Source organism: Cryptomeria japonica, chromosome 9 (genome assembly GCF_030272615.1).
Source record: "Cryptomeria japonica chromosome 9, Sugi_1.0, whole genome shotgun sequence".
NCBI classification, from domain to species: Eukaryota; Viridiplantae; Streptophyta; class Pinopsida; order Cupressales; family Cupressaceae; genus Cryptomeria; species Cryptomeria japonica.
The window spans coordinates 220,505,654-220,515,311 of NC_081413.1; positions in this window are offsets into that span (position 1 = coordinate 220,505,654).

A 9,658-nucleotide genomic window follows, 5' to 3' on the forward strand; every position below is an offset into this window, starting at 1 on the left:
AGAGACATATAAATAGATAGAGAGGAAGATGGAGTAAAATAAAAAGATGAAAAGGGATAGTGATGCAGCCATGGTCCAATGGGTCATCAAAAAGAACTAACCAGATCATTCAGCCAGAGTAACACAATGAAAGCAACAACACATAGAAATATTAAAGAATCAGACATTCGCTTTGTCATCTATTGAGCATAGAACATCTAGTACTCAACCGGTTACATGCAAGATAACATGCTAGATTACAATACATTTGGAACTCTCAGAGTTATTCGGATCCCCAATCTTGAACTTAGAACCTCATCTAATTGATGTCCTCTAATGACTACAAAAAATTACATATATCCCCCAGAACACATCTAGGTCTACCACAAAAGATTACATTAACCAAAGAAGGAAAAAGAAACGTGTAAGATAGGTTTGCCCCAAAACGTGAAGAGCCCATCTGCCAAGAACAATCCAAAAGTGCAGACCACAAAGGAAGGCCAGCCAAGGGCCTAGGAATATCCAGTGTAGTGCCGAATTGATCTTTAATCCAAGAAATCACTCTGGAAAAGAAGAACTCTCAAACTTAGATGATAAGCTCAAAACTGCTCCAGAACCCAGAAACAGTTTCTCTAGAAAGAACTCACCGAAAAAGAACCCATATGAACTGGAAATATGGAATAATGCACAACAATATGCCTAGAACCCAAAAATATAATCCAAAATAAAAGATAAACAACTATCAAAATATACTGAATGAAACACAAAAAAATGCTACATGAATTATGTTACTAGATTTTTACCTATACTCTCAATCAGGTAGAGCCACTATGTTTTTTAAGCAAATGGTACATTTTATAACATTTTATGCTACATTTAGTCATACAAATGAGATAATTTTACAAGATTACATGGATACAAATCATTGCATTCATGCATGTAAATGAAACATAAAAGATTTCATAATCTTCTGAAAAATGTAATTTTTATTGAATGGAAGAAAATACATGTGTCTCACACAAGAAGTCACGAGACTAACTTTCCTCATATGATGCACATTAAAAGCTAAAATATGTATAAATGAGTGAATGTAAAAGAAGGGAAGCATGCATATGAGGAAACCAGTCATTGCCTGAATGAGTGGTACTGTTGGTGTGTTTTGTTGCTCTTGGTTGCTTGGCTTTGTTTCTTGACCTGACTCTTGCTTCTAGGTGTGCTCTAGCTTCCCGCATAGATGAGAAAAAAAAGTTAGAAAAATTGTTCTAAGCAATTAATGATTATATCCTACACATGTACATTCACACATGTATACATATGCTAACTCGTAGGTGCATCCTTATCAAAGCCAAAGCAATACTATCATACACACCTAAAATAAGCACTTTATTTCTAACTATTTGCTTCGTGTGCAGAAACAGGCCTAATCATTTTTAGTTTCAGCATGTGGGGTAAAATGAGGCTCCCACAAGGGTTGAACCCAACATGCAAATGAAAGGTACAATTACTACATTTTCCCCTAAGACTATTTAAGTCCAGAGTCCTGCCAAAGGAATCATCTGATTTGAAAGGAAAAAATATTGGTGTTGATCTTTGTTTTTTTCATCAAAGGATTCATTTGGAAGAAACTTTGGACTTAAATGGTATCAAAGTATTCATGTCATTCAAGGAGAAACTAGTGAGGCATACAACAGTTATTCAAAGACAAACTGGAGAAAATGCAGATTCAAAATAAAATGGAGGGATAGCAGAAGTCCTAGATACCTTGTTAGAATTGTCAGTAAAAACGAAAAGGGACATATCATTTCAAAGAAGCATTTGGGCAGATCCAGAACTTCCAAAGTTGCATGAGGCATACAACAATTATTAAATAACAACGAGGAACTACAAAAGACAATGGTAAGTCATATTAACAACAAGGGGTATTCACATCATAACCCTCAATGACATCCTACATCAAACATGCTGCAAAATGAAAATTTAAAGTTCAGTAACTCTAAGTGATGGTGAATTTGTTTTTAGAGGTATTATTATTCACTCACTATTAGTATAAAATAAAAGGGAGTACAATGACTCTATTGAGTGATCAAGAACACCATTGACTATTGGAGTCACATAAAGCAAAGTCTCAGCCATTAACAAGATATAATGATATCACAATCGGGGATATGATCACAAACAATAGACACAAACAATAGTTGCAGCCTTTTGTTTCTAGTATGCCATTGAACATGTTCATACAAGATATAGACAGGAGTTATAAGCAGATTCAAAACAATGATCTTTTTCTTAAACAATTTTGCAATCATTAATTACAAGTTTTAGAATGACAAAAGAAGGGGCCAAATTTTCTCTTTTACAGTAGTCACTTGCTATCAAGAGTATGATTACATTTTCATCAATATGTAGAGATAGGAAGTGCATTTTTGAGCTAAAATAATAAATCAAGGACCATTTTCAGTTTCAAATACTATGTACAGTCATGAATGCAAAATTCCATTACAATATATGTATTTTGCATTCAAAAGTGAAAGACATAGATCCAAAACTTCCAGAAGTGCATTAAGATAAAAAATATGCTATAGCCAACAATCAAGTCATAGTGAGAAGCCCATATAAGAGATAAAGCCCTTCAGTAAAGAGATGAAATTCCCTGTTCAAGACAGTGTAAGAGGGTTTGAAGGTTAAGAGCAATAGCGCACAGTGACAAAGTTTAATGTTTAGGGCAACACTATCTACATCAGCACATAGTCAAACGTATCAAAGATGAAGGTTAATATCTTTTGTCCTCAATCCAAATAACCCTCATGCAAGTTCAAGTAAACTTATTAGCCTTGAAAGATGAAAGTGCAGACTCGGAGCAAAGACAGAGATACCCACAAACAAGAAACCCCAAATTTTTAGAATGGCAGTATGGCAAATTTTTCACTGACCAACTACATCGCTGAGAGTGTTTCTAATAAAGATCAAACACAATGAAAGCTATTCATTTTTGACAGTATAATAAAGAGAGCTATTCATTTTTTCCAACCACTGTCATAGATGATAGTAAAGATAAAAGAGTAGTGCAAGAATCATCAATGGTGTGAGATTGTTTAAATAAACAAACATTAACAGTGACTTACAGAACCGTGCATGAAGAATACATATGCTACAATAGTCATGTTAAGACTAAGAACCATTCACAAGAGCGATAACTCACCTGGAGTGCATAGAAGCAAGGAGAGTTGTTGCAGATGTCATGGCCGCCATGGAGGTTGTCAAAACCTCTCAGCCTCAAGCTTCTTTAGGAAGTTCGGATGGAAATGATATGTTTCATCTCTTTCATTGAATTTTGTTTTAGGGTTATTTTTTGCCCTAAGGGAAAAACCCGACCCTTATGTTTTTTGGTGGGATATTTTATTATAATAAAACCTTGTAGTTTATTTCCACCTCTGGCTAAGACTTATGTCTTATGCTTTCTTAAAACTATTTGCCTCAATACAAGGATCTTTAGGATTGTTTAAATGATTTTGAATCACTTATTTTCTTTTTGATTCTTGTAATTATTGTTGAATGTAATAGGAGAAATATTCATTAAAGTGGTTAATGAAGGATCTTTATTCGAATATTTCCTTATTTGCATTTATTTTATGAGTCAAGGGAATGGGGGGGTTTGAGATTCTTTAAAGAGTTTGAGAGCATGTAGGATAGTTAAGTTGGTTTGAGAACATATGGAGGGTATATAGGGACTCTTTATGAGTTAGCTTGGTCTTATTATTGCATTTTTGAGAAATTTATGGTTTGATTAAGTCATGTTAGACTTTTTCACCCATTTGGGGCACATGTAGAAAGAATATAGGTCCTAGATTTGAGGCATTTTGAATGCATCCAACCCTAGTTTGTTGGGAGTTCCTATTCTTATGGATATTTGGAAGGAAGATTGGAGGATATGTTGATGTTTGTAACTCATTCTTGAGTTAGTTCCTGATTATGCAGTTTGGAGCCTTAGTGACTTCTAATAGTCCTTTGTCCGCTCTTATTGCCATATTTTTGTAACTCATATATTTTGATATTGATAAAGCTACCTTGTAGACTTGTGACAGTTTGATATCTTCATATTCTTGCAGAGTTGTGTATTTTATGATTGATCGAGTTATCAGTGAAGAGTTTTTCCCTTCCTTATGATTTTGTCTCACTATATTTCATACCTTTTCTGCACAAGTGTCATGTGCAGGTTTCAAGTGGTGTCTAAGTTACTGAGTAATCTCATTCAGACTTTCTTGTGAACTATTTATGCATGTGCATGTCTTGAATAAGTTATATTATCTTATTGTTGTCAATATAGTTTTTAGAGTGCTTCAGCTTTCTGATTATCATAAAATTAGCAGTTTTGGTGAATCACCTAGTATTTTGTTTTAGTTTGTAGAAGCAGGATTTTGTATTTTTAGTTATCTTGTTTCCCTTTTCCAAAAAAATAGTAGTTTCAAAGTGATAACCAGCTAGGAGGTGGCCTTATCCTAAGGTTCAGTTTAGTCATAGGTGACCCACAACCTTGAATTGATCCCATGTTTCTCCAGAAAGCTTAGTTTTTCAAACTTTACAGAGGGTGAATTTCTAGGAGATTACAAACTGAACAAGAACAAAACTAAGGAATTTTTTTGGGTCAACTCATGCAATATTTCTCACAGACCACGGATACTCCTGCATCAGACACCCTAGGTAGAAAGCGATGTTCCATGAGTGAAAACTCATTAATATAAAAAAGGATTCAAAATAAGAACTCTCTACTTTTTTTTTTATCCAAACATCTTCCTTGTCTCCTAATTGCTTCCTTTCCTCTTCCAGAACCCCAACCATTTTATCCAACTTCTGGTTCTCTTTGTTCTTATTTTCTTTCTTCTTATCTGCACACTGTCTCTTCTTACTACTTTTCTCTTTACTCTGTAACTCAGATTTATTTCTGCTACAAGACTTCACCTAGTCTACCACTGTAACCTTATAGCCATCCGGTTCCATCCTGATATCAGACTTATCTACTAGATCCTTTGGTAAATCCATGCCACCAATCAGGGTAGCCTCTATAACTAGCTTCTCATTACTGCAGTTCTTCCCAAGACTCAAATTTCTCACTTCTTTCTCCTTCTCCCTCAAGGAATTCACAGTGAACTTATACCCATCCTTCTCAATAGTGATTAGGTTTCTTCTACAATCATAAATATATCTTCTATCCAACTGCCAAGGTCTACCCAACAAAACATGACAAATAGTCATAGACACAACATCACGTAAGGCCTCATCTCTAAAAGATCCAATATTTAAATGCACTAAACTCTACTCCTTTACTTCTATCTTTTGATCATCTTGTAACCAACTTACCTTTTAAGGACAAGGATTCTTAAGCCTATGCAATCCAAGCTTCTCCAACATCTCCTCAGATACCAAATTATTAGTACATTCATTGTCCATAATAACCTTACAACACTTACCACCTAATTTGCATACAGTCTAAAAAAGACTCCTTCTTTGAGTAGATCTGGTATCTTCACTTCTCTACTCCATCAGGTTTCTCCTGAACATAAGAGACTCTCCCTACTCTGGTGCACTTTTAGATCTAGTGACTCTAGCTTCCTAAACCTCTTTTTTCACACAATTTCTTGCCACTCCTTGCTTGCTCTCATAATATCTATGTCCGGTCTCTCCACACTTGAAATATCTAACCAAAAATCTTCTACTGCTACTGCCATTGCCTTTTCTCTCTATCTTCTGATCTAGTTCTTTATTCCACTTAGGTTTTTCTTCTTCATCCATTCTGCTTCTCTAAAATAACACTCATCTACTCCTTATATCTCTCTTTTTTTCTAGGGTTATTTTGCTGTCTTCTTTTCACTTTCTCCTCAGCTTTCAAAGCATATTGGTAAGCCTCCTAAACTATAGAAATCTTTAGCATACTCATCTCATCCTGAATGTTAAATGTAAGTCCATTTATGTATCAAACCACCTTCTCCCAATCCATCTCTCTATGTACAGATCTAATTATCACCTTGTAGAATTCCTTAGTATACTCTTTCACACTCATGTTTCTCTGCTTCAGGTTCTGCAACTTCTTGAACAATTCTAACTCATAGTCTCTTGGAATGAACTTAGCCTTCAATCTTGCAACCATCTATCTCCACTTGGTGATCTTCATTTCACCATTCTCAACTCTATCTCTCTACAACTCCTTACACCATAAGGCAACATGCCCTTTCAATTTAGTTTGTCCCAACCTAACCCTCTACGAGTCCTTAATATCGTCAAATTCAAAGTAGTCCTCCAAATCTTCGATCCAATCAATCCAATCCTCCAAATTCGACATCTCAAAATAGTTCACAATCTCCACTTTATGTATTTTACTTGCATGTGCCATTTCTCTCAAAAATATTTCCTCTCTTCCAACTTCGGGTCCTTCAGTCTCTTCCACCTCAGGATCTTCTCCAGCTTCTTTATATTCATCCTCAGACTCCAGATTCCTTTTTAAACCAGCCAATGCATTTCGGATCTCATTCCTCATCTAATTATTGAAATTCTCCATCATCTTCTCTACCCTCTAAGGATTCATCCTTCTAGGTGGCATCACCTCCTTTTCTCTAGTGCAACTTCCTCAACTCAGCAATCTCACTATAGGTTTCAATTCCCTCACACTCGCAACCTGCCTCCACTTGACGATTTGTTCACCCAAAGGATTGCCTCAAGGTTTGCAACCAGATCTGATACCACTTGATGTAGCCATGGTCTGGTGGATCCTTAAAGAGAACTCACTAGATCATCTAGCAAGAGAAAAACACCATCAACAATAAAAACACATATAAATACGATAGAATCAGATATCCACTTCACCATATATTTAGCATAGAACATCTGGTACACTCACCAGTTACACACAGGCTAACATGCCAGATTACAATCCATCTAGAACTCTAAGAGTTATCAGGATCTCTAATCTTGAATCTAGAACCTCATCTAATTCATGTCCTCTAATAACTAAGAAAACAATATATATATATATATATATATATATATATATATATATATATATATATATATATATATATATATATATATATATATATATATATATATATATATATATATATATATATATATATATCCTCCAGAACACACCTAGATTGGCCATAAAAGATTCCATTAACCAAAGAAGGAAAAGGAAACGTGTACGATAGGTCAGCCCCAAAACGTGAAGATCCCATCCGGCAAGAACAATCCAAAAGTGTGGACCACAAAAGAAGGTCAACCAAGGGCCTAAGAATATTGAGTGTGGCACCAAACTGATCCACAATCCAAGAAATCACTCTAGAAAAGAAGAAATCTATAGTTTAGATGATAAGCTCAAAACTGTTCCAGAACCCAGAATCAGTTACTCTGGAAGCAACAACTCACCACAAAAACTAGAAGTCTGGAATAATGCACAATAACACACCTAGAACCTAAAAAATTGATCCACAATGAAAGATAAATAGCTACCAGAATATACTAAATGAAACACAGAAATTGCTACATGAACTAAACAAGAACTAAACTAAGGAAATATTTTTGGTTGATGTAAGATTTCTCATAGAATGGGGATGCTCATGTATTAGATAGGGAGAGAGATAGAGAGGAGTAAGAGGAAGATAGAGAGAAATAGAGAGATAGAGATATCATACAAGATGGATGTGGTGAATAAGAGGTAGAGAAAGAGAGATGGAGAAAATGATATATTAATAGCAATGGGAGAGATATATATTTGAGATACATATGGAGAGGAAAGAGTGAGAGAAAGAATTTGATAGACACAAGTAATAGAGGAAGGTTTATAGAGAGGGAGAGAGATAGAGATAGAGATAGGGAGGGAGAAATAGAGAGTGTGTGTATATGAGTTAGAGATGTGAAATAATATTAATAAAAGCTAGCATATCTTACTATATTTTTTATTTGACTTGCACATGCAAAAAGCCGTGAATGACATTTTTTTGATGCACTCAAATTTATGGTTCAAGTACTACACATATTGTTCGGCTCACACTTGAGTTAAAAAAATTTGTTATATTTAGTTCATAGAATTGATTTTCAGTACATAGAATTTTGTCATCTCTCCCTCTCCCTTTCTCTTCCCCCCTCAAATTTCATCAGTAATTATTACCAACCACTTTGGTAAAAAATTTTGTAACATATTGTCATGTCTTGGTATTTAAAGATATCTAATATTATACTAAATCATATGATGTAAGAACATAAATCTTAAACAAGGAAAATTTATTTAGCATGCAAGTGGCTTATATACAAATGGTGTATATTTTGATTCTTTCCCCTTTAGGCTATCATATTTGTTACATATCTCTATCTCTCTCTCCCTCAGTCCCTCCTATCCCTTATCTATGTCTAATACTCTCCTATTCACTTCACGTATATCTCTATCCCTCCCTCGGTCTATCTCCCCCTCTATATCTCTATATCTACTTCTGTCTATTTGTTTAAATCTCATAATTTTTTTCTCCCTCTCCCCTTTTCTCTATATCTCCTTATATCTCTATATCTCTATCTCTCTCTATCATTGATTTAGGCTTTATGTGTTAGTTCTTTCCTTCTTCTACAATTGTTTTGATTGTTGAGATTTCTCTTGGGTAGATTCTATATTGTTGCTTCTATTAAAATACATTCTCATTGATATTGCTACTAAAAGAAAAGATCTTTATCTTGTTTAACTCTTTGCATTTAAATATTTTATTATTAGTGAGAATTTTAGGTAAAATAGATTTATCTTTTCTTCCAAGATGATAACTAAAATCTTTTTCTAAAAAAGATTAGAAAAATTACAATGATTTTAAGAATACGTCTCTAGGGTAATAGGTGCACCATCATTTATTCAGAATTTAATTGCACCATGTTTTATTACACTTTAATCAATTATATATGTCGAATGAATGGAAATGAAATAGTTAATGAAGGGAACATTAGGAGACGATCCAGTTTTATTTTTTCTATTTAATAATAAAATAGAAAAGAAGAGGAACAAGTATGGATTTCAATGGTTGTCATTTTGTAGAGACTTCGAAGAAGCATCTTGAACATTAGGATACAGATTGAGATGTTCCTTGTTCAAGTATGATAAAACAACGTTTGATGGGTATTGTGGCACGTGGCTGAGTTGGACATGCGCCCACTTCTCCACCATTTCAGAGGACTTTTGTGCACATGGAACCTCACATTTGGCCAAGACATGCACCATAAATATTATCAACGACACAGGAAGAAGAGTTATTAGTTTCATATGCATCGAATTATCCATAGTTTTTAAGTCAAATTGGCACAAAAAAATATTTAGGTTTCAACTGAATAACAAGTTCATAGGTGAAGATCGATATGAAATCCAAGGAAATTATTAATTAATTAAATAATCAAATAGTCACAACACCACAAGACGGCCACAACTCAATATACCAACACCATAACTCACACCAAGATACTCAACTAACAAGGATAACAACTTAAGCCTATAGTGTATAGAGGGATCTCATGTAATCTCCAAAAACTTGCGATTGCAATAAAGACACATGAAGGCTTGTGAGACCAAGTGAAGTCAATGTCTGGTAACTACAATCTTGCAACCAACAATAACCATGATACTTCATATACAATAATATATTATAAATTATCAAACAAG